Source organism: Bemisia tabaci, chromosome 9 (genome assembly GCF_918797505.1).
Source record: "Bemisia tabaci chromosome 9, PGI_BMITA_v3".
NCBI lineage: Eukaryota > Metazoa > Arthropoda > Insecta > Hemiptera > Aleyrodidae > Bemisia > Bemisia tabaci.
The window spans coordinates 16644756-16671329 of record NC_092801.1 but is presented as its reverse complement, the minus strand read 5'-3'; the positions used below and the strand labels follow the sequence as shown (position 1 = coordinate 16671329).

The following is a 26574-nucleotide window of genomic DNA, read 5'->3' as shown; positions in this document are numbered from 1 at the left end:
GCTAATTCTGCAAATGTAACAGCTTATATAATCATTTTCGCATGTTTTGTAACGAAAGCTGTGCATTTCGAATTAGTCAAAAACTGTACACTGCACTCATTTTTGGAAGCATTTCAGAATTTCATTTCACGAAGAGGTGTTCCTTCATACGTTTTTTCGGATAATGCAAAGACATTTATCGGAGCGCGGAACAAAATAGATACTTGGTTTCAAGAATTATTACAGCATGAAAAACTAAACAGATTTTTTCTAAGTAATAAAATACAGTGGAAATTTAATCCACCAGGAGCACCCAACTTCGGCGGAATATATGAAGCTGCAATCAAAAGTTTAAAGAAGCATTTTCGTTGTATAGTTGGGTCCCGGAAGTTGGAAGTGGACCAAGCAAGATCAATCATCACTAGGATAGAAGCAGTAATGAATTCAAGGCCAATTACTCCAGTTTCTAGCTCTCCGCTGGATTTTGCTGCATTAACTCCAGGACATTTCTTAATAGGAAGACCGTTGACTTCCTTGCCACTTTCATCTGCTCAACTCACTGTACAACCATTATTACAACATTGGCAACATCTAAACAAGGTCATGGACGAATTTTGGCAACGATGGAGGAACGAATATCTTCAAATTCTTCAAACATTCAATAAATGGCATGTGAAACATGAAAATATTCAGATTGGAACATTAGTGCTTGTGAAAGACGATAATCTACCCCCATTATGCTGGAATTTGGCCCGTGTAACAAAGGTCCATCCCGGAACAGATGGTGTGGTCCGCGTAGTGACATTAAAAACTGAATTCCGTGACAACATTGTGCGCCCCGTTTCAAAAATATGTCCAATCCTCGCTGCCAAAGATTAGGGTAAATGAGAATGAAAATTAATACAGTTGATTTTATAATTTTACAGTTAAAATTATTACAGTATTACACAGTTAATGAAAATTTATAGTACTTTAAAAAAAAAAAAAATTGATGTTCTAATTACAATATTTCGATGTTAATAACAACCCTTTTGAGCAAAGCTCAAGGGGGGAGAATGTAAAAGTAAAAACAGCTGATATTAAGACTTCTAGGTTAGATGAATATATTTCAGTTTTCAGTCTGCTCTACACTGTCGACTTGTGCTGATCATAAAAAATAATAATCCAATTTATTCCTGGTGAGTTTCAATGTTGTTATTTAATTCAACAAGCTTCAAAGTTCGTCAAAATCATAGGATTTCCTCCGTTATATTTTTTATTTATCCCAGTTCAAAATCATTTTTATCCCTACACGGGTTCATTTTCCAAATTATATCGCTACATTTTGCTCGAGGTTCGCAAACTTTGTCCTATTTACGATGCATGTCCAACTCAAGTTCTCTATAAATCCCCTTTAAATACAATTGCAATTATATCGTCGCTCCTCTGGCATAAGGGCGTATCTCCACTTCTGTATGAGGCCCAGAAAGCATGGCTATATATGTGAAACAGGACTCACGTGGAAATTGATGTATGCCTTTACGTCAGAGGAGCGACGATATGGGGCCTTTTCAAGGTTAGGGGTCGTTTAATGATTAGCTGTGAATACTGCATTTCGCGTCACGCTATACTGGACAGCGGAGCATCTGACAGGGCACAAACTAAGACTTAGATATCTTGTTTAAAGTGTTTACACACTGAAAAAAAAATCTCGGTGTATTTACTAAGAAAAGGGTCAAATTACCAAGAATTCGGGGTTCTATTTGATCCCAGTTTTTTTTTGGTAAAATTACCACTTATGGAATTGGTAATTCTACCGAGAAATCTCGGTAAAATTATTGAACTTTCTCGGTAATTTTACTGGACCTTGGTAAAAACGCCAGTATTTTTTATCGACTGTGGTAGAATTACCGAGATATAATGGCAAAGTCACCGGGAATTGATTACCAATAAAAGTGGTATTCTTACCTGAAAAATAGAGTAAAAATACCGGTTTCTAGGTAAGCTTACCAGTCTGTCTTGGTAAAATTACCAATAATTGGTAAAAAAAAGTGAGATGGTAAAGGTACCAACGGACCTTGGTAAAAACGCCGAGAATTTTTTTTCAGTGCGCACACGTGTGCATGGGTTAGTTGCGCTGATCACTGAATCGTGTTTGGATGCTCGATTCTTGTGGCTCAGCTAAGAATAATAAGATCGATCCAAATAGAAACTCTCTGCATCCAGTATTAACCGAGATAACACGCTTTGAAAAACGCTGTTTGCGACGTCATCCACCGCTTTAGTAACATCCTTGGTTCCTTCCGCCTTGCTTTCATCAATCAGAGAGACACACATTTGCTAGAACTCGGATGAAAGCAAGATGGAAGGAACGAAGGGTGAGTATCACAACCGCGGTGGATGACGTCCTAAACAGAATTTTTCAAAGCGCGATATCTCCGTTGATACAGAACGTAGGGAGTTGCTGTTAGAACAGTATATTTTTAGCTGAAGTACAAGAATCAAGCGTCAAAACACGCTTCTGAGACCAGCGCAACTGGCTCATATTCACACCGAAAAATTCAGAAACCAACCCTTGAAGAATAAGATAAAAGCATTTATCATTGAAATTAGTTCAGTGGCGAATATTAAAATGACCTGCGTTTAAGCTGTCCTTTCAACGATTTAATTATGTGCATGTATCTATTTTGATCTAATCTTTAAAGCTTTTACTAGATTTAATGGTTATATAACTTTGCCATTAATTTTTTTAAAAAAAACTCAAGCTAATACAATTTAAAAATGCCATGCTACTTACTCATAAAATCTTTATTTGATAATTTAACGTCTCTCTCCGAAATTGGAAAGGTCTTCCGCAGTTAAAACCGCACGCTAAATTCACCAAACAAGCACTTAAACGCATGATTTCCAATTCACTGATTCAGCTTTTAATAGCTGGACTAGATGTGCTTACTCTGTTGGCAGCGATATCCCTAATGGCGCTTGCCAACGTGCAAATATGTACTAGTTGTAATCAGTCGGCTTCCAATTACGGATGGAATAAACCTTCTCAAGAAAATAAGCTCCGATCTCATGACGTCATCTTGAATAATATAGTGCTTGTATAAGTTCTGAAAAGCTCTGAGTTTTTCGAGTCTTGTCATTTCTTGCTTTTCAAGATCAGTTTTTTTCTGGCGTCACTCTCTTCCGAACCCACTCATGGAGCTAGGGCGCGCCTCGCACCTTGTCTTGGGTTTGTTCGTGTTACAGTGGTACGTGAGATGTTCCCTCTTTCAGTGTTGTAAATTTTATCAACAGTAACAGACATTTCTCCCAAAGATCCAGATAAAAATACAGTATTTTATGTCGGAAACTTGGCAATCTCCTCGTATCCTAGACGCCAGTAGTGGATAATCCAATTAGGCGTGGGAAACTTTCGCACGTGACCTTCGAGTTCTCTGTTGTTAAGTTAAATCCTTCCGCCTCGTGCTTTTATTTTACGCCCCTAATTATCGTCAGAGGCGGATTCAGCAATTCGGCAACATCGGATCTCCATTTAAACCTATGCTAAATAATCGATTCTTGCCGGAGCACTTGACCCCTCCAAGAATCGATACGTCGCAGGCAAATAGTAAAATCAGGAATTTTGTCAAATAGTTACGTATTCGCGTTAATAGTTGAATACGCGTTTATCATCTCAATATCGCGGCGAATGCGCGATTTTTCAAGCGGTTTTGTACACAAATAAAATGTTGCGCGTAACTCACCCCGAAATCGCGATAAATACGCAATTTTTGAATCGCGAATTACTCCACTGAAGAAAAAAAAAACTCCGGCCGTGGAGACCGTACTTACGGGCTATACGGACATACCGTTCGCTTTCTGGGCTCAGAGGCCTAAAGTTCCGGGCGTAGCATCCGTAGCAATCGAAGCTACAGCTTCAGCACCCGGAAGTTTCGGTCTCCGAGCCTGGACTGGACGGTAAGTCTATATGTCGCAGGCAATTAGCAATCGCCGGCAGTTTGCAAGCGTTTACATTTGTTTCGATGCGAATCAGCGTAATGAAGGCCTGATGGTCTAAGGCCTTCAAAAGCGTGATCTCGTATTGGAGCGCCTTCATTTTTTGTGATACTCAACGCTTTGTCACGGTGTTAGTTTAGTTGCGTGACTCAACTGAACCCAACTAAGGTCATGGCTTCCACCCCGCGCTCTCATGAGTTTACCTATTACTACCATGTTTTTAAGGAGGGAATATTGTCCACTCTCATTAAAGGGTAAATATTCAGTAATTTAATATTGTTCCTATATTTCTAGAATATATTCTTTTCTATTTACTCACTTATGGCTTGCAAATTGCCGGCGATTGCTTATTGCCTGCGACATATGGATTGCATTTTGCAAAAAGGAACCACTAGCATTGCAATGATGCTAAGATTGTGCAACTTCATCTTTTGCAATAAAATTGCGGAAATCGTGAAAAACTATGAAATTTAGATGGTAATTTTTGTCTTAAATTTACAGTTTTTAGCGAGTAAAATAGAAACTATTAATGGATAATCGGGGTTTTCCTCCAAGACAAAAGGAGTTGCACAATCTTAGCAACATTGCAATGCTAGTGGTTGCAAAATGCAATCCACATATAGCCCGTAACTTTTTTTCCCAGTGTCACTTGGTACTCTCAGAATATGAAAAAAAACCACAAAGTTTAGTGACCCATCGTGGGCAGTGTGATCGACACGGCCCACTCTCCGGGCGGCTCTGTCACCCGGCTCATGACACGGCTACCGGGCTCTAATCCGGTGGAAACGGCAGTTCGTCAGGGGGATTAATACCCACGATTACCGAGCGGGGCCGCGGAGGCACGGATGGACCCGCGCCGAGGCAACCGGTCCGGCCGACTGAGGGCAGATCCAGGATAGCCGGTCCCTCAGCTGCTCTCGAGGACCGGACCGGACCTGACCGGCCGGCTCCCATCTCCGGCCGTCGCGCTAATTGCTCGACCGCCGAGCCGCCACGCGAAGGAGGCGCCCTCGCCCGCGTCCCGCGTCGACTTGCAGTGGGCTCCACAGGTCGCTTAACGAATTTCCACTTGTTTGAAAGTTGCTACACTTAGAGTCGCCAGTCAGGGAATACCGGGAAATGTCAGGGAAAATGACGAAATGGACCACTAGATTAGGTACGAATTTCAGCATTCTGATACATGTTTCTAAACCAAAATTTCACGTAAAACATGATGTACACAACGAAAATCACCGAAATTAACTCCTTGCGTAGATATTTAATGATTCTTGATGCGTGAATTCAAACCACCCGCTCATAAAAACTCAATGCTCTACTTAATTCACATCGCGCGCTAAACGTTATCATGACAGTCTCTACGAAATCCGAATCTGGAAACTTCAATCTTGACGCTTTGGCTCAGCTATAGCAAATTGCTTATGGTTTGAACAACACATGGTGGGACATGAACATTGGTCGACCGATAAGCTTGCTGAAACCGTTGTAGTGCGCGATTTGACTTCCGTAGAGCTTTGAGTTTCTTGTGAGCGGGCAGTTCAAATTCCTTGTAACCAATGTGAAATAAAAAGTTAATATCTTTGCTAGGAGTTGATTTCGATTATTTTCGTTGCGCGAATCGTGTTGAAAGTGAAATTCTGGTTAAGAAACATGTATTAGAGTGCTTGAATTCGTATCTTGTCTAGTGGTCCATTGTCAGAAAAAATCGGGTAAATCACCTTTATTTGCTCTCTAGATTAGGTTTGAGGTTTCGAACAACGCATTTTGCCTGGGAACTATTTTCAGTTCTGTCTTTTTAACCATATAACAAAGCTTTTTTCAATTTCAATAATCAAAGGGTTGCCAGTCAGAGAATACCGGGAAAAGTCAGGGAATACCGGGAAAAGTCAGGGATAACCGGGAAAAGCCAGGGAAAACCTGAAAATGTTAGGGAAAATGTCGAAAATGTCAAGAAAAAACCACCTTCAAGGTGTCAAATTACTTTCATTTGCTGTCTCGAATGGGTATGCTGTTTTGAACAACAAATTTTGCCTGAAAACCATTTCAAATCATGTCTTTTTAAGCATCTGGCATATCCTTAATTGTCAGGGAATTCTACCAAAATGTGACCGAGAAATAAGGGAATTCCATTTTCTAAATTCTGTGGCAACCCTGCTTCTTCTTTGTCTGTAGCTGTGTCAATCAATTCCAATAATCAGCCCGTTGGCGCTTCCGAGATATTAAGTAAGAAAATACCAGGTTTAGTGACCCATTGCAAAGTAAGGCGCTTTTTTTTCTCTCGGCACGAAAAATGAAGCTCATTTGGAATTCACGAGGCCTCCGCCGACCCACCGTGCGCGGCGGTGGTCAAGCTCCCCTCGCAGGGGGTGCGCCCCCCGAGGCCCCGACCGACCGGCTGCTGGAGTCCCCACAGCGGGTCCCGTTGCGGCCGACCACTCGCTTCCGACCGACAGACCGACCGACCTACCTCAACCCGGCCGCGCGTAGCTTTGCGTGCTGCCCCTTTGCGCCCCCCCCCCCCCGGTCTCGACAGGGCGCCCTGGACCATTAGTCCCCGCGATTATGTTACTCGGTTCGGAGCGAGTGGGGGGAGGGAGGGAGGGGTGCCGTTATGATTTGCGGTGCGTTTCAGCTTCAGCGCGAGGATTCTTCGGCAACAGTGTTGTCGGTGAGACGGAATTTAGCCAAAATGAACGTGATTTTACTTTTTTTTTTTAGCGATAAGTACACTAAAAAAAATTCGGCCGTAGAAGCCGTACTTACGGGCGGAGATGGAAAGTGAAATTTAACGTTTTGAAATTTCATGAATTTCCAAAGGGCTCGAACGGATTTCACAAAATTTGAAACGTTTTTATTTTTATTGGAATTCTCTATCGATGAAACCTTCGAAAGTCTGGAGAGTGTTTCAGATGGTCTTCCTGTTAATACGGCAGTATTATGCTACTCTTTACTGGGATGCTATGCACGAAGGACACAAAGGGGGGTTTAGAAAGAAATTTAACCCCAACCTATCCTCAGTTTCTTCTTTTTCTTCTTTTGTTGATTTAATGACTTATATTCGAATTTAGGAACCTACAGCCAGCCAACTACAGACCAAAATTCAAATGTATTTTATTATGACTTCTGGGAAGTGTAGGAATAGATTATTATTGGGTATAGATTTATAGATATGACCATTTTCACGCCTTGAGACCGTAACCTAAGTTTCAATAATCAGCCCGCTCAGTGGATTGGCGTGCGTTGCGATATATCGATCGATATGCTATTGAAACCAATGGAAAAGGATCGATACACAGGGTGTTTGCAACGAACCCCTTAATAATAGATTCTTTACCATAGCTTCAAATGGGGAAATATCGATAATGGATTGTTCACGCCTCGCCACTGAGCCCGCTAATCAGTGGCGTGGCGCAAATTGCGATTTGTCGATTGTTATGTCATTTAAATCTAAGGTAAAGAATCGATTATTAAGGTGTTCGCATGCGAACACCCTATTTATCGATCCTTTCCAAAAGGTTTAAATGACCTAAAAATCGATGTATCGCAAGTCACGCCACGCCACTGCCGCTGATTGTTCGTTGCTCGCCAATATCGTTTGAACTATTCGATTTTTCTAAGTGTAATTCCGGTTCCTATGATCAAATGTTCGGTTCTGGAGGCCGAACTCTGCGATTGAACAAAACTGATGAGAGAGAGGTTGATCACACTCGAAAGTTTCATCTTACACCAACTGAACTTTCGCTCAGGAAACTCGAATAGTTTGATCGATATGGAGCACTGAACCAACTTTTTTCATCGCAGAAAACCTTATCCGTGATAGCAACCCGTTTCAAGAAGCTTCCAACCTCTGACCTCTGACGTCAACCCTACCTAGAGGCACTGAGAGGCTTTCTAGACTGCGTTCCGGCGACTGTGACTCATGACAAAACTAGTGAACTTTCCTTTGAAAGACTTTGCAAAAGCTGCACCGAAACCAGTATCGTTTCTCTTTTCTCTCGGTGTTTTCAGACGATGCATTTCCCTTTGATCGGACCCTATTCCTTGCTAAAATGCTAGCTTGAAAAAAAAAAGATGATTGGCTCAAACATGATGATTCTTGAATTTGCCGCCAAGAATGTCTTGATTTAACAAAAAATACTTGTTGGCGGCAAATTTAAGATTCTTTTTTTGTCAGTGAGGCTCTGTTTTCATCTCCGCTGAAAAATGAGTTCCTGTGTCCAGCAAAAACTAAAAATTTTGTGAGGCGAAAGTGAAACTTTCAACAAGCAACAAAGTATTCAGTCGAATCCAATCCACGGAACCACGCGTAGAATCCATCACAACCTCTCCGGCTCAACGCGCGTAAAATCGTCGCCCCCCTGACGTAAGAGCGAACCTCTAATTTCACATGAGTCCCGGGAAGCATAGAGTTATACGGAGAGTAGGGCTCATGTTGAAACCGAGATACGCCCTTACGTCAAAGGGACGACGAAATGCGAATAAGCAAATCTGTAGAGATAAAACAACAATTATCGTAGGCGATTGCGAGTCCATCAACGATTCGAACGACGCACGCGTGTGTGTCGAACGCAAATAACCGAGCCGATAGAGCAATTAGATTGGAAATTGAGTTCCCCCCCGTGCGGGAAGGGGCCAAGGGGGGATGTTCGGTCGCCGGGGAGATGGCGCTGGAAGACGACTGATAAAAGCTTTTAAAATTGTCCTGTTAGAAAGTTGTCCCGCGCGGCGACCACATTGTTGCTCGCTCGTTGCGTTCCCCGCGGGAGGAAGATGAGCGGAAGGTCCAGTGAGCTCTTGACCGATATTCATGGCGCGTCCAGCGATGCGGATGACCTTCACTATAAGATGGCCTATACTTTTTACAGAGGATCTATATACATGGTGTCCCAGGATTCAATACGAATATTGAAGGAGCCGATTCTTTGGGTCAAAAAAAGACGTTTTTGTGGTATAATGGTTTTTCCAAAAACGCTTTCCCTGGGCGCCAGGACTTCCCAAAATTGGTGGAAAAAAACAGTCTTTTTAACACTGCGGCAACGTTTATCAACCAATATTAATGAGGGGGGCTCAGGGGGGGTACCCCGGTACCCCCCCCCCCCTAAGCCCTTTGATTGAAGACTCGGGTTATCGCCTCTATACATCACATCAAAAAGGAATTTTAAAGTTTTCATTGAGTAGGCCTTACCTTACTTTCTGACGTTGTCCCACATCTTTTTTGACGTTTTTGGTATCATCATAGCAGCTTCTTGATGCCTTCCGCGTAGAAGCTTTCGCCATGACTCTGAAACCAGTCATTGACAGCGATCTGTACCTCTGAATTAATTGAAAATCGCTTCCATCGTGGAAGTTTTTCTGCTCGGGAACAAATGAAAGTCACGTGAAGCTGAAGTACGAGAGTTTGAAGGATTGGGGGAAAATTTCCCTACGCAAAGCAACTGATCTGGAAGTGCAGATCGCTGTCAATGACTGGTTTTGGAGCCGAGGCGAGAACTTCTACGCGGAGGGCGTCAAGAAGCTGCTGTAATGATACCAGAAATGTCAAAGAAGATGTGGAGACTACGTCAGCAAGTAAGGTAACTACTACCAACTACTGCTAGGGTAACAACTCAATGAGAACTTTAAAATTCCTTGTTGATGTGATGTATAGATGCGATAACCCGAGTCTTCAATAATCGACTCTCCGCGTATCCTGACCCCGGAGGTGGGCACGCGGCGACAGGAGGTTGTCTCAGTAAAATTAAGTTTACTCGCGAATCCCTTGACCGATTTTCAAAAACTTGAGCTTGTGTTAAAGCTTAGAGTATGTCTAATATGCGATTTTTTACCGATTTGATTTATCTATTTTCGTTCGGAAGATACAAGGTAGGGAACCTTACTTTTTGGATGACCCTCGTAAGATGGACTTTAGCTATTGCAGTGATTTCATCTAAAAGAGTTTCGACGAATTTTGAAGGAAACTCGATTTCGAGAATTTGACACTGCTCTCCCCGCTATCACGGCAGAGTAGTGAGTGTAATTTAAAGGGGGGGGGGGGGTCGAAGATAGATTGAGACCCAGTCTTTTTACATCCTCGCGCCCTAACCTCAAAGACAAGGGAGGAAGTCCCGAGAACAGACCTTAAGGACCTTGACGCGGGCTCCGAAGACCTCCGCGCTAGGCGACAAATCCGCGCAAATCGTTCCTCTCTCTCTATCTTTCTTCTTGCGCTCGAAAATAATTGCGTCCCTTCCCTAATAAAGCCTCTCATTACAGATGCACCCCCTCCCTCTCCCATCCGCGCGCACGCATGAAATCCACGAATACCTCCACACGCGAGCTTGAACCAGACCCAGAACCAGATCCCGGCTCGCAGCGGTCAACGCAGCGGTCCGCCAACCAGTTTCGATCTATCGATCCGCTTGCGATTTTTCGTGCGGCGGCGAATACTGCCGTGCTGATCAAAGCAAAAGCGCCGTATGAGCCTTCAGACATTGCCCAATTTCCTTTAGCAAAACCCGAATTTTCTGGGAAATTATCAATTTTTCTCCGAATTTTTAAGAGAATTTTGTTCGCAGTTTGATCTTAAATATCAGAAAATTTCCAAGAAAAGTACTCATGACTATTTGCAAAATTTGATGTTTTATCGGAGGAAATTTGGCAACTATCGAATGTTCATAGGGCGCTTTTCCTTAGCACGGCAGAGTAAGTGCGATGGGTCGAAGTGGGCTCGCTGGATCGGGGTTAGCGAACCGCTGCATGCGGCGAAAAGCTCGCGAAACTTGACTCCTGGGTTGTTCTCAAGTTGCCCGATGGAGGTTTCGCTCATAACTGGATTTTGCGATGGATTTGAGTGTAGTTGTGTGGGTTTTTATGTGTTGCGGTAGGCTTTGCATCTTCTTTAATCGTGTTTTGATGTTTCAAATCCTTGCTGAGGAAAAACGCCGTATCTTTGCATGGAGAGTTATTGCCTTGATGTAAACGTGGACTCTCAGGGTAGGGTGGGATATCCCCTCCATTTTGGCCTCAACTTGAGAGCTTTTTTTGAGCTTGGGAGTGGATTTCAGAGAAAACCAGTGGCACCATCGTATTTCTCGCAAACTTTTACATAAGAATCAACAGTCAAATCGCATATCCCTCACACATGCAACAACTCCATTGCGACCACTCGCTTCCACCAATAGGATCGCTCCATTTCCCTTTGTCTTCTATTTCTATAGCTTTGTCCATCAGTATCAAAAATAAGCCCGCGGCTGATTTTCCAGTTTCTTTCTTCGGGTCTTCCTATCGTTCTGTTTCCGTTCAAGGAAACGTGTCGACAAAATATCAACGACAGCTTGGAGCGATTTTCAATTTGGCACCTCAGTGGCAGGCGGAGCCGATAATGAGGTGGTCGGGATGCGAAGATGCGAAGGCGCGAAGGCGCTCCGACCGGGCTCAGCGTTGCCGGACCGCTCGAAATACAACGGAAAACCTCTGGTTAGAGCCTGAAAATCCCCCGATTTTCGGCCTGAGCTGGGGGCCCCGGCCCGGATGAGCGATTTCATAAGCCGATCGTTCGGTCTTCCTCCCATCCGGCCCGGAGGACCACTCGAGCCAACGGTAAGCGGAAATCGATTCCGCCGAGCGGTCATCCCGCGAACCGCTAGTCATCATCGCTCATCAGCTCCTCAACGGTCTTCGTGACGTCACACGAACTTTTCCAAGTTCAGAGCCGGCGAGACACAGCGCGGCATAGCGCCGTGCCTTGCTGTAAATGTGGGAAAAATCCGTGCATGTGAGCTGTGCACTGAAAAAAAAAAAAATATACTAAAAGTTCCGTCGGTAAGTACCGGAGTTCGGTGTTCCATAATTATCATTCCAACTAATTCAGTTTGTAAAACTGAATTTTCGGTTTGTCAAACCGAATTTACGGTTCGTGTAACCGAAATGGAGATGTTGCATGTGTGAGGGATTTGCGATTTGACCATTGATTTTTAAGTAAAAGTTCGCGAGAAACACGATGGTGCCACTGGTTTTCTCAGAAACCAGAATCAGAATCATCTCCCAAGCTCAAAAAAAGCTCTCCAAGTGAGGTCAAAATGGAGGAAATATCCCACCCTACCCTGAGAGTCCACCTCTACATCGAAACAAACTCTCCATGCAAAGATAGGGAGCAAATACATTGACAGGGCTGCCACTTTATTTGGGGACTCCAAAACTGAAAACACGGCAACCCTGCTAATGTATTTGCTCCCTATCTTTGCATGGTGGGTTTGTTTCGATGTAGAGGTGGACTCTCAGGATAGCGTGGGATATCCCCTTAGTGATAGTGATCAGTGGAGTCAAATTAAAATTTCTTTTGCATAGGTCGATAGAACGTAAGTTTCTGCGTTTTCTGGTATAAATACGAGCTCTGTAACTGCATATTTGCGAAAGTTATGGGTGTGACTCTATGGATGACTCTACAACAAACCCATTCCAATAGAGTTTTGTGGATGAGCAACTCAGAGGAACATTGAGATCATACGTTTTCAGCAGGGGATAATGCCATTTCCAGATTAGCGCTCAAAATGTCAAAAATCTAGTCAATGAACATATCCTTCTGGATTCTCTCCCCCCAACTCCCCCCACCCTCGTGGATTTTGCTCCGTTTCCGAGCGAGCTCACTGAAAAAAAAATCTTTGTGTATTTTCTAAGAAGAGGGTAAAATTACCAAGAATTCAGGGTTCTATTTGATCCCAGTTTTTTCTTGGTAAAATTACCGTTTATGGAATTGTAATTTTATTATTATTGAATTGGTAAAATTATTGAACTTTCTCGGTAATTTTACTGGACCTTGGTAAAAACGCCAATATTTTGTATCGACTGTGGTAGAATTACCGAGATAAAATTGCAAAGTTACCGGGAATTGATTACCAATAAAAGTGGTATTCTTACCTGAAAAAAAAAAAAACAGTAAAAATGTCGGTTTTTAGGTAAGCCTACCAGTCTGTCTTGGTAAAATTACCAATAATTGGTAAAAAAAAGTGAGATGGTAAAGGTACCAACGGACCTTGGTAAAATCGCCGAGAATATTTTTTCAGTGGATCAGTACGATTTCAGCATGGGATAATGCCATTTCCAGATTAGCGCTCAAAATGTCAAAAATCTAGTCAATGAGCATATCCTTCTGGATTCTCCCTCCCCCCTCCCCGTTCCCCCCTCCCCCCTCCCCCTCCCCCTCCCCCCTCCCCCTCCCCCCCCCTCCCCCCGCGGATTTTGCTCCCTTTCCGAGCGAGCTTCTCTTCCGCGATCCTCGGATTCCGCGGCCGTCTCGTCGGATCCAGTGCTTTCTCACGGCCCCCTTCCCAGCCTCACTCCAGATCGGAGTGAAAGTGCCGGGTATTTCGGGGAATGCCGAGAATGAGATATTATTTCGGTGGCGCTCCCGGCACGACGGCATGCATGCGTACCTCCCGGCTCCCAGGATTCGGCAGTGATACGACAGCTGTCGAGGAATGGATTATTCGGTCGGTGAGCTTGCAAGCTCGCGTTCAGAAGCGTGACCCTGGCGTGTCTACGCGTCAGGGTTGTCACAGTCGGAGAATGCCGGGAAAACCGAGAAATGTCGAGGAATGGACCACTAGACAAGGTACGAATTTCAGCATTCTGATACATGTTTCTTAACCAGAATTTCACGTAGAACACGATTCGCGTAGCGAAAATTACTAAAACCAACTCTTAACGAAGATATTAACGTTTTTATTTCACACTGGTTACGAGGAATTTGAACTGCCCGCTCACAAGAAACTCAAAGCTCTACGTGAGTCAAATCGCGCACTACAACGGTTTCAGCAAGCTTCTCAATCGAGCAATGTTCATTTCCCACCATTTGTTGCTCAAACTATAAGCAATTTGCTATAGCTGAGCCAAAGCGTCAAGATCGACGTTGCCAGATTTGTACATCGCAAAGACTGTCATGATAACGTCTAGCGCGCGATGTGAATCACGTAGAGCATTGAGTTTTCATGAGCGGGTGGTTTGAATTCGCGCGCATCAAGAATCATTAAATATCTTCGTAAGGAGTTGATTTCGGTAATTTTCGTTGTGCGCGTCGTGCTTTACGTAAAATTTTAGTTAAGAAACATGTATCAGAATGTTGAAATCCGTACCTTGTCTAGTGGTCCATTTTGAAAATTCAGGAAAAATCTGGAAATGTCTCGGGAAATGACGAAAATGAAATGGACCGCGTCAAGCAGAAAGGAACCAAGTCACATCAGCTATTGCCAAATGTAACCGGGCAATTTAATTTATTGCATGAAAACGGTGAAGCGGATTTGTTTGAAAATTTCAGTGAATTTTCCGCATGTTACAAGGCAGATCCCCTAAAATTTTCAAAAAAATTCGCACATACGTTCTCCTGCAGAAAATTAAATACCTCAAGAAAATGTGGCAACAGCCGATGTGGCTTGGTTCCTCTCTGTTAAACGCGGTCCAAATGGACTGCATTTTGCAATTTGGACATATAAATTCCGGCCCGGTTTAAAAACAACGTATCTGCCATTAGTTTCCCTATGCATGATGGGTTTTAATCAACTTATTTATGCTATTTTAAGTTTTTATCTACCTACAGACATGTACAATTTTATTCATTGATCATAAGATATTAATTTAGTTTAATTTTTGTATGTTCACCACTCTGCGGTGCTATTTGACTTATTTCTATGTAGACCCCCTCGCCCCCCGTCTCCTGACGGCTCCTTGGCCAGGGCCACCCCTCGAAGCATCATCCCCACTCCAGCGCCCCAGATGCGCGCGCATCCTCCGCCGAGTGGAGGACCCCGTCTTCCCAGCGGCCGCTCTTGCCGCTGCAATTCAGTCCCGTTTTCAGAGCCCCCTGCGCTTCACTTGAATTCGAGGCTCCTGGCCTGTCCAGTAGACAAATCCTATTTATTTGCCGCAGAGTGGGTACACCTTGTACGTCACTTCGACAAATAAATCTAAAGTGTGAAACATTACCCCGTGTTACATCACTTACCCTGACTCCTGACTCCACTGAGTCAATTGAGCAGCTACCGGCACGAACTTGGCACATCTTTTATTAGGTGCGCTGAAAAGTTCGCGCTGACTCTCAACTTGGCTCACGGCACGGACTGGGCACGTCGCTGACGCGCTTAACAGTTCGCGCTGATTGACACTTTTTTCTCTATTTTTTATTATTTTATTTATTTAGTTGAGGGACGTCGAAACCCCCCCCAAGGGAAAGCCATACTTTATTTTTTATTATTTATTTATTTGTTTTGTGGTTTTGGTTTTGACGGTTCCCGTTCATGGTCCCTCGGGCCGGATTTCAGAAATTGAGCCGGCAATTGAAACTTAACTTTCCGTTCAAGCATCGACAGGATCACGGAATTGTTCTCGACAAAGTTTCTTTGATTGATTGATTGATTTTTTGACATTCACTCCTACAATGAGTGAAGAAGAAATGACAAGAAAACTCAAAACATTGCGCCGCCAAAGAGGCAATGTTCAGGGTGCTATCACCCAATGGAGAATTTGCACGCAATTTTTTTATTGCTTCATCTGAAAGTGCCTAATGAGCTGAGTTCGCAACATTTTTCATAATTTTTTTCTGACATGGGAAATTGGAGAAAAATTGATTTAAAAGTGAGAAAATGCGCCGCCTTGTGACGTCATCTGGCGGCATTCCCATTTAAACGCATGTATTTTAGCAGAATCGGTTATTTTGTCATATCTCCTCTAATAATTGCTCAATTTATGAATCAAGGGTATCCTCGTGTTCAGTTCACTCAGAGGATTCCACTTAAACAGGAAATTCATCAAATTTCAGACCCTTGCAAATTCTCCATTCTTTAAGAAACTAGACGGTTGGAAGGAGAACCCCGAATGTCGGGATTCTGATTTTTTGGAGCAGAGCCTGGAATCTCTCCAAAAAACATTTCTCAAATTTGATGGAATTCAGGATGATATCGAAGAGCTCGACGAAACAGAGATCGAGCAACGAGAAGTTTTCACTGACCTTTTTGACAAAGCCGTCGCGCGCGCACGTAGGTACTTGCGCGATGCTGCCAAATCTCCGGATAACGGAACAAAATCCGATAGTTCCACATCCACGGAAAATGAATCAACTTCCTCGATTTCAGTTAAACTGCCAACCATAGCACTACCTAGCTATGATGGGTCCCTGGAAGGATGGGCTTCATTCTTCGACCTATTCACCAGTTTAATTGATCAGAACCCAAAACTTACAGCCGTAAAAAAGCTGTACTATTTGAAGACTGCGATGACTGGTAAAGCTGCTGATTTGCTTACCAATTTTAAAACAACTGATGACAACTACCGATTGGCCCTGGATCTTTTAAAGGACAAATTTAATCGTCCACGACGCACCTTGCGTCAACACTATGCTAATTTACGTGATTATCCAAAACTTCAAAAGGATACACCAACGGCATTGGGAAACTTAGTTGATTTTTTCAAAGTCAACTTAAGAGCAATGAAAAACTTAGACGCTCCGATTGATCAATGGAGTGTTCCCTTGATCGACTTGATTTTGACTAAAATTGACGAGAAAACAGCTTATGAGTGGGAACTAAAATTGACTGATGATAAAATGCCAAGCTACGAACATTTGCTTGCTTATTTGGAGAAAAGAGCAAATTCTATTCACTTGTCCGGTAAGCCAGAAACGAGTGAAAGTAACAAGTCCAAATCAAGTAATTTTCGGAAGGACACCAGCTCCAATTATCCGAAAAGAGGCGCTCTTGTCGTTACTAATGAGAAGCGGCACCACTGTAAATGCTGCAACGACGGAATGCATCCCCTCTATAGCTGCCCTCGCTTTAAAACTATAAGCGTCCATGAGCGCAGAGACCTAGCGAAAAGGATTGGTGCCTGTAATAATTGTCTCAAATACAGACTTGGGGAAGAAGAAGGCCATCTGGTAACTAACTGCACGAAGAAAGATAAAAAGTGTCGAAAATGCGGTTCTCTGCATCATACGTTTTTATGTTCATCTGCAAGCAACTCGCCCACTATGAAAACTACTCATAGCCCCTCGGATTCAACAGGGGAACAACGACGGGAGGAATCGTCTCACGCATCCTCCTCCACCCCCCACGTTTCATTGCTGACAACCGATAGTGAACACTCACCAGGAAATAATTTGGATTCTGTTGTTTTATTAGGGACTGCCCTAATCAACGTTTTGGGGAGGGATGGTGTTTATTACACTCTTAACGCGGTGGTTGACAGTGCCGCCTCGTCATCCTTCATATCGCTCGCAGCAGCTCAAAAAATTGGTCTAAAGTACTTCCGCACCTCTGAGGCAGTCTCAGGAATCGGAGGGGGCCAAGCAGGGGTAAAGGGTCAAACAACCTGTTACGTTCGCCCTAGACACCAAGACTCACCAGTGTTGCCAACTGACACAGTTGTAATAAAGAAAATCGTTAATTTGCCTAAGTCATTCATTCCGAAAAATGTTAGAGCTCACTTTTCAGATTTACCATTGGCTGACCCTCACTTCGGCACTGCTCGCGAAGTTGAGTTTCTGATTGGAGCTGACATTTTTCCACTGATATTCACGGGAGAAAAGAAATTTGGCCCATCCGGTACGCTGACAGCTTTGAACAGTGTATTTGGATACATAATAATGGGTAAAATTGACAACCATGGTAACCAATTTCCGGGGCATGTAGCACTCATTGCTGCACCCTCAAATGGTTCCTCTACAGATGCTTTATTAAGAAAATTCTGGGAGATTGAAGAAATACCCAAACCAGTGCCATCACATCCAGATGATGTCATTGCCGAAAGAATTTTTAAGAACAACCACTATAGACTAGGAACTGGTCGTTATGTAGTTCCTCTTTTGATACGTAACGATGCGTCACCACTGGGTGACTCGAAAAGCCTTGCTCTTCAGCGTTTAAACGGAACTGAGCGCCGTTTCAACAAACAACCTGAATTGAAGGAAAAGTACTCGGAATTTTTGAAAGAATACGAGTCTCTAGGTCACATGGGCTTAGTGAACTCGGAAAATTTTGGACTCGCTAGATATTATATTCCTCATCACGCTGTTTTCCGTGAAGATAGCGCAACTACAAAGGTTCGCGTGGTTTTCGATGGATCACAAAGGTCAAGTTCTGGCATTGCCTTAAATGAAATTTTGTACTCCGGTCCTAAACTTCAAAAGGACGTTTTTGATGTCATTGCGAGATTTCGAATTCATCAAAAAGTGTTTACATGTGACATATCCAAGATGTACCGGCAGATTTTACTGAGACCTGATGAGCGGAAATATCAACATATATTTTGGCGTCATGATGGGGAATTGAAGGAATTTGAACTTAATACAGTGACTTATGGTCTTTCTTCATCGCCTTTTCTCGCACTGCGTGTCATAAAACAACTTACGGAAGATGAAGGACATAAATATCCTGCAGCAGCCACTGCGCTCTGCCGGGACATGTTTGTTGACGACTTGGCAACTGGGGCTCCAGATACGCAACGTTTTGTTGGAGCTGCAGCATCAAACAATTGGACTTCTGAAGGAAGGATGTTTTGAAACTCAAAAATGGGCTAGTAATTGCCCGGAAATTTTGCTCGAGGTACCACCTGAGCACCGCACCACTTCATTAGATTTAACTGATGAATGCGCGGCAAATTCAAAAATTTTAGGAATACACTGGAACGCCCAATCGGACTACTTTTATTACGTGGCTAAAACAGGACCTCATGAAATGTCGAAACGGAATATTTTGTCTCAGGTAGCTCGAATTTTTGACTCGAATGGTTTAATATCGCCCATAGTTTTTAAGGCAAAAACTATAATCCAAAAATTGTGGATTGAAGGACTTGATTGGGATGACCAGCTACCTGACGAATTGGAATTGGAATGGACTAAATTTTACGAAAAATTGCCTTCGATTAGCCTCTTGAAAATAGACCGATACGCTACGGCGCCGAACGCAACGTCTCATAGCCTAGTCGGCTTTTCAGACGCTTCACAACTTGGATACGCTGCAGCCGTGTATGTACGGTCTGAAGCCGAAAATGCAGTAAAAGTTTCTTTACTGGCATCTAAATCACGAATTGCACCTTGCAAAACAATTTCTATACCTAGACTTGAATTATGTGGAGCACAATTATTGTCTACTCTCCTAATCCACTTGAAGGAGCAACTAAGTGACGTCATGGAAATTCATAATATTGTTGCTTTCACTGATTCTCAGGTAGTTCTAGACTGGATCAAAACTTTGCCTTGCAAATTGAAGACTTTCGAAGCTAACAGAGTTACCTACATACTCGAGAGGCTCGAACCATCCGCATGGAAATATGTTCCTTCGGAGTTGAATCCCAGTGACTTAGGGTCACGTGGGTGTTTTCCCGACGAATTAATAAACCATCCGATGTGGTTTACGGGACCGCCATTTTTATCTGACCCCATAGATGAATGGCCGAATTTTGCTGAGACCACTAGAAAAAATTCTAGCGTGGTTTTGATAGTGATTAATCCCACTTTTTGGGATCAGTTGATACCGCAATATTCGAACTTGAATAAATTGCAGCGTGTCACTGCATGGATTTTGCGTGTTGCTCAGAACTGGAAACGAACTCCTGACAACCGGGTAAAATCACCGACCTTATCCGTATCAGAACTTAGAGACAGCCTTACATGCCTCATCAAAGCAGTGCAGAGCAAACACTTTGCTGCCGAATTTAAGCTTTTGAGGCAAGGCCAAATTCCGAAAAATTGGGGACACCTGCAACCTTTTGTTGACACTGATGGATTGCTCAGGGTCGGGGGCAGGTTGCGCAACACGAAGTTACCAGAAAGCACTAAATATCCGATTTTATTACCAAAAAGTGATCAATCTTTGACATTTGAACAATTGACTACAGTTTTCGCAAAAATTGAAGCCATCTTAAATTGCAGACCTCTATGTCATCTATCAACTGACCCTACTGAAGTTGACATCCTGACTCCAGGACATTTTTTAGTAGGTGGACCGTTAGTTGCGGTACCCGAATACGATTTTGCTGAAGTGGCTACTAACCGGCTGTCCCGCTGGCAGCTACTCCAGAAAATCACTCAGCAATTTTGGAAAATATGGAGTAGAGATTATCTTCACACCTTGATTCAACGGACAAAATGGCAACAACGCCAAGAAGATTTGAAAATTGGGGCAGTGGTCCTCATGGCAGACAACGATACCGCCCCAACTCACTGGAAAAAAGGAATCATCGATGCCGTTCACCCCGGAAAGGATGGTATGGTGAGAGTGGTGACAGTCCGCACGGCTCGAGGAACATACAAGCGTCCGGCCGTAAAAATTTACCCTCTTCCCAGGCATTAAATCTGCACCCTCCGCTCCGACCTCTTGACACCCTCACCTTGACGGGCCCACATGTGCCCTCAAGGCTTCATCATTCAACGACACTCATAAGTTGAGAGGCTCATTTGCAGCTCAAGAAACCGCAATATGGAACACGGCTCTGAACAATTTAATTTTATGTTTTTCTCCTCTTTTTGATTTTATTACTTGCTTTTTTCCCTAAAATTTTGAGCAGCTCTTCTGAAGCCTCAGTTCTCGCTCATCGTCTATGAAAGTAAATCTCACTTCATGTGTCCATCGAAATGGAAGATTCAGATTGGTATCAAAATTACACATTGCGCAACATGCGTGGTGATTTTGACATAGATTGGGATTCATTCAGTGAAACGCCTCAACCGAAACGCAGCTTTTATTGCGAACCCTCGAGTAGTTCGCGGTCGGGGGTATGTTGGGTTTTAATCAACTTATTTATGCTATTTTAAGTTTTTATCTACCTACAGACATGTACAATTTTATTCATTGATCATAAGATATTAATTTAGTTTAATTTTTGTATGTTCACCACTCTGCGGTGCTATTTGACTTATTTCTATGTAGACCCCCCCCCCTCGCCCCCCGTCTCCTGACGGCTCCTTGGCCAGGGCCACCCCTCGAAGCATCATCCCCACTCCAGCGCCCCAGATGCGCGCGCATCCTCCGCCGAGTGGAGGACCCCGTCTTCCCAGCGGCCGCTCTTGCCGCTGCAATTCAGTCCCGTTTTCAGAGCCCCCTGCGCTTCACTTGAATTCGAGGCTCCTGGCCTGTCCAGTAGACAAATCCTATTTATTTGCCGCAGAGTGGGTACACCTTGTACGTCACTTCGACAAATAAATCTAAAGTGTGAAACATTACCCCGTGTTACATCACTTACCCTGACTCCTGACTCCACTGAGTCAATTGAGCAGCTACCGGCACGAACTTGGCACATCTTTTATTAGGTGCGCTGAAAAGTTCGCGCTGACTCTCAACTTGGCTCACGGCACGGACTGGGCACGTCGCTGACGCGCTTAACAGTTCGCGCTGATTGACACTTTTTTCTCTATTTTTTATTATTTTATTTATTTAGTTGAGGGACGTCGAAACCCCCCCAAGGGAAAGCCATACTTTATTTTTTATTATTTATTTATTTGTTTTGTGGTTTTGGTTTTGACGGTTCCCGTTCAATGCACATAAGTGTTTTTTCAGATGAGCCAGAATTTATAGGTCCAAATTGCAAAATGCAGTCCAAATGAAGCTTTTAAAGATTTTTGACGACTTGCTTTCCTTGTCTAAAAGAAAGTTCCTCCGCTTTTGTCTTATATTTTCCGTTGTCATCATTTTAACGATTTTCTTTCCGTTTGTTTTAGGTGAGTATCGTATAAAGCAACGATCTTCCAATTCTCTACCCTGTTTAAACCGTAAGTTATTGAAACAGCCTCCCTTCATTTTATCCTATTTTTCTACAAATACTGAGTACTCCCGGAAATTCAACATTTCCTCTTTTGCACAAGCAGCGACAGTCGCGTTTTACTTTCTTGTTGGCTGTCAAGCTACGTGTCAAGCACAGTGTGCCTGAACATCGGCTTTTTCGCCGAAAGAATTGCTCAACATGTCACTCATCAGTTTATACAAGAAAGTAACTTCAATGGTTGATTGATAAAGCTTGAGAAAAAGAAGTTTTTGCTCACGTCGCAAAAGATTAGTGGAGGCTCTGTATTTGAGGATCTTTCCGACAAAACAGCATATAGTCAACAGAAATTTGGCAAGATTCCAATGCTCATACGGCGTTTTTCCTTAGCACGGCGGAATAGTCATGCGACGTTTTTCCCTAGCACGACGGTATTAATTAACTCATTTTATCTATCGATCGGCGTAATTTTCTGCACGAGTCAGGACATTTTGACAATAAAAGTAAACTTTGACTATCCGTGGGAGAACATCTTTAGTCAGCGGAAGCAAAAGTTTGAATTGAATGCGAGTTTCGTTGAGTTCAGTCGCGGGTTCCAGCGGATTGGCAACACTGTCTTTTCTCCATTTAAACGTATGGAAATGTATCGATTCTTGGAGGATTCCAGGTGCTCTGACAAGAATCGATTGTTTAGCATAGGTTTAAATGTAGAGAATCCGATGTTGCCAAATTGCTGGAGCCGCCTCCGTTCCTCGCGGATGGTAACAAATGAGCGCACTGTTAAATTACGAATTCATTAAGTACCTCTGGTACGACGCCAGTTATATTGTTCTGTTCATCGATTGACACTTGCAGCAGATACACAGAACATACATCAACATCTTAATTTGTGGTTCAGCCACTTTTGCGACTTGTCTGTGAGCAGTGCAGTCGCAAGAATGTCGTCTGACAGTGACATCAGTCAGCGCTCTCTTACAATGCAGTTGGCACCATGCCTCAACTTCCTGCAGATTATTTGTAACCCCACTTGACGCCGCTCTTTGAACCGAATTCGGATCATCGGAGGCTAATTTCGTCCAAGATCGTTAAATGGGAAACTTTGGGTATTGAACAATCGAAAGAATACTAATGCTAAAAGGAACTATGTTACACGCAAACCCTATGCACATAGCTCCTTTTAGCATAAATACGTCCATAAAGAGCCGTTGTACCACGTCAGCGCGCATCGCATCATAGATGGGAGGCGGAAAAACCAAAACGCCTTCAAACGCCGAAGTATGCAACCCGGACATCCGTCGAGCACGTATAGTTGCATCCAGGCGCTAACCTAACAATAGCTGTATTTTTGTTCCGCCGTATGTAATATTTTTTTCAACGAGGAAATTAAATGTCTATCTCTTCCACCTCTCCTCCCCCTCTCCTCCCCCTCCCCCTCCTCCTCCTTCCTCTTCTTCTTCTTTTTGCTAGGATAATTTGAGGATCAGTAGTGAAATATACAGGATTCATCGAGCGTATTTATGCGGAAAGGAACTTTGTGAAAATGAATTGAATTCGAAGGAACTGTGTGCACAAGGTTTGCATTTTTTGTGCTTAATAGTACCGTTTGATTTTAGTAATTTGCATTTAGCTTCATACAGCACTAATACGTCAAAATCAGCGATAATTACAAGAAACACGCAAAATCACGTAAATTTATGTTTATTTCATCACATTTTGAATTTTAAGGGGTACCTCTAGAAGAACATTTTACGAGGAAACCAATGGAACCACTTTTAAAACCTCAAAGTTTTTTATAAACGAAAATAAGCTTTTAAAGTTTCCAAATTTTGTCCGACCCCTTTGACTGACTCGATCTACTGTACACCAGAGGAGCGAAAAAATTAGACAATAGATGAAAACATTTATTCTTCTCTCGAACCTCTGAAAAAAATCTCATTTTTTCCAAGATAATCTATCTGAAGATTCTGTAGGAAATCTCGGGTTCTTATGAAGGGATTTTTCCATGTAGGAAAAATCAAGAATTCCAGAAACCATGATCGAAAGGCCCGGAAATAGCTTTCGCAGCCGTCATCAGTGCTGTGTCGGTAGGAATTTTTTACGTCACTATGAAAAGCCTTAAATGGACGGAGTTAAACAGAAAGGAACCAAGCCACATCGGGATCGAACCGAGAAAAAGGGGTTTAAAGTTTGGCTCCTGCATAAGACTCAATGTATAAGATAAACTTCAAGTTCAATTTCTGCAAAATTTGCTCCAACAAAAACTTTGAATTTTTGGCGATAGATAGTAGAACAGTGGTTGAGTTTAAAACCACTCATAACTCAATTTTTTCCAAAATGTGGGTTGGTTCCTTTCTGCTTAACTCGGTCCAAATGGAGTAGGCAATCAGAAACGAATTCCGCATGTCTAGCTACCGTGTCTCCGAAGGGACGTAGAAACCCGTCCTCTCGAACCATTTGTATCTGAAAGGGACTAAGTCTATCTCCGAACAAGTTCTACGATGCAGGTGGCTTCATACTTAGCTCAGGGTTCATGAGGGAAAACGGACCCCCCTCCCCCCTCCAGAAACCCCCCCCCCCAGAACGACCCGTTCTTTTGATGTAGCGTGTCACGAGGATTATCGCTTGTTATATTCTGCCGTGCTAAGGAAGAACGCCGTATAAACATTCGGTAGTTGCCAAATTTCCCTTGATAAAACCTATATTTTTGACAAAATGCATGCGTATTTTTCCTTAAAATTTTCAGATATTTCAGATTAAATTGCGTAAAAAATGGAGATGTTGCATGTGTGAGGAATTTGCGATTTGACTGTTGATTCTTGTGTAAAAGTTCGCGAGAAACACGATGGTCCCACTGGTTCTCTCTGAAATCAACTTCCAAGCTCAAAAAAAGCTCTCGAGTTGAGGCCAAAATGGAGGGGATATCCCACGCTATCCTGAGAGTCCACGTCTACATCAAGACAAACTCTCCATGCACAGATAGGGAGCGAATACATTAGCAGTGATGCCGTGTTTTCAGTTTTGGAGTCCCCAAATAAAGTGGCAACCCTGCCAATGTACTTACTCCCTATCTTTGCATGGAGAGTTTGTCTTGATGTAGAGGTGGACTCTCAGAATAGCGTGGGATATCCCCTCCATTTTGGCCTCAATTTGAGAGCTTTTTTTGAGCTTGGGAGTTGATTTCAGAGAAAACCGGTGGCGCCCATCGTGTTTCTGGCAAACTTTTACATAGGAATCAATAGTCAAATCGTAAATTCCTCACACATGCAACATCTCCATTGTCAGAAAATTAGAGAAAATAATATTCTCAATTTTCCCAGTAATTTCGGTTTTCATCGAAGGAAACTTGGCAACGTCTGAAGGCTCATACGGCGTTTTTCCTCAGCACGGCAGAATTACTCGCGCTTGTTTCTCGCTACTCGCTACATCCGGCAAATGTGGAGCCGATTGTGAGTTTACGAGCTGGGAAAGCAATTGGACGGATTTCTGCTAAAAGGAACTATGAGCATAGGATTTGCGTGCAACATAGTTCTTTTTAGCATAACTATGTCCAATTGGAGCAATAGACATAGCGACTGATTGACAAGATGTTCGCGAGCGAATGGCGCGCAGCGGTGAGCAAGGCTCAGCTATTTTAATTGCCGTCCACCGTTGGATGGTGGATCGCATCGTTGCATGATGAACCCCGTTCGATGACCGACCGGTTGGGTTCGAGGTTCGAAACCTAATGGGAAATGTCAGAGGGGTTTTTTTTCTTTCTTTCTTTCTTTCTTTTTCTTTTTTTTAAAAAGGGAAATCAGGGAAAACATCAGGAAATCCGCGGAAATTCGGCACGTCAGGGAGTAGTCATGTCATGTGAAGAAATTCGCGAGAAACACGATTGTCCCACTGGTTTTCTCTGAAATCAACTCCCAAGCTCAAAAAACGCTCTCAAAGTTGAGGCTGTAATGGAGGGGATATCCCACGCTATCCTGAGAGTCCATGTATACACCAAGACAAACTATCCATGCGAAGATAGGGAGCAAATACATTAGCAGGGTTGCCCTGTTTTCAGTTTTAGAGTCGCCAAATAAAGTGGCAGCCCTTGATAGGATTGCTCCCCATTTTTGCATGGAGAGTTTGTCTTGATGTAGATGTGGACTCTCAGGATAGCGTGGGGTATCCCCTCCATTTTGGCTCAATTTCGAGAGCTTTTTTTGAGCTTGAGAGTTGATTTCAGAGAAAATCAGTGGGACCGGGTGACAGCAAACTATACGAGGGATCCGATAGTCAGTCCATCATTTTCATAGGAACCACCCAATTCAACCAATAGCATAGCTCCATACTCCCTATGTCTTCTCAGTCTGTCGCCTTGTCTATCAACTTCAATAATCGGCCAGCTGGACGATTGCAGTGGCGTGGCGTGCTTTGCTATGTTTCGATTGTTCTGCCATTTAAACCTATGGCAAATAATCGATTATTAAGGTGTTCGCTGCGAACACCCTGATTATTATCGATCCTTTTCCATAGGTTAAAATGGCATAACAATCGATACATCGCAAAAGCACGCCACGCCACTGACGATTAGATTTTTGGGATCGTCCCCTTTTAGAAACGACGCGTCCAAATAGGTATGTTCTTCATCGCAGTTGTCGCGGTGAATCGGCAGTCACTGGCAAAAAAAAGAATCTTTTTGCCGCCAATAAGAATTATTTCTTCTTGAATCAAGAATTTTTGTGGTTAATATAAGCTACTTTTTTTGCTTAACCCAAGCCTTATTTGTCTTGTATCAAGAAGAAGTCAGCTTAAAGCAAGATAAAAAAAATTCTTGGCGGCAAATTCTAGAATCATCATGCTTGATCCAACACTGAAGATTTCTCGTCTAACAAGAAAAACATATTTATGTCTCTTCTTCTTAGTGAT

The 26574-nt window shown here is 43.1% G+C and overlaps 1 protein-coding gene across 3 annotated transcripts in view; it reads right to left on the bottom strand.

Annotated features, from left to right (window-relative positions):
- LOC109035165 (retinol dehydrogenase 14) overlaps window positions 1-4534 on the bottom strand; it is a 32168-nt gene extending 27634 nt beyond the window's left edge. Inside the window, exon 1 of one of the 3 annotated variants that reach the window (XM_072304413.1) lies at window positions 2756-4534. The gene's annotated coding sequence lies outside the window, so the exon portion shown is untranslated. The remainder of the gene's footprint in view (window positions 1-2755) is intronic. The other 2 variants (XM_072304414.1, XM_072304411.1) reach the window with 2 other exon arrangements.
- Window positions 4535-26574: the final 22040 nt, after the last annotated feature.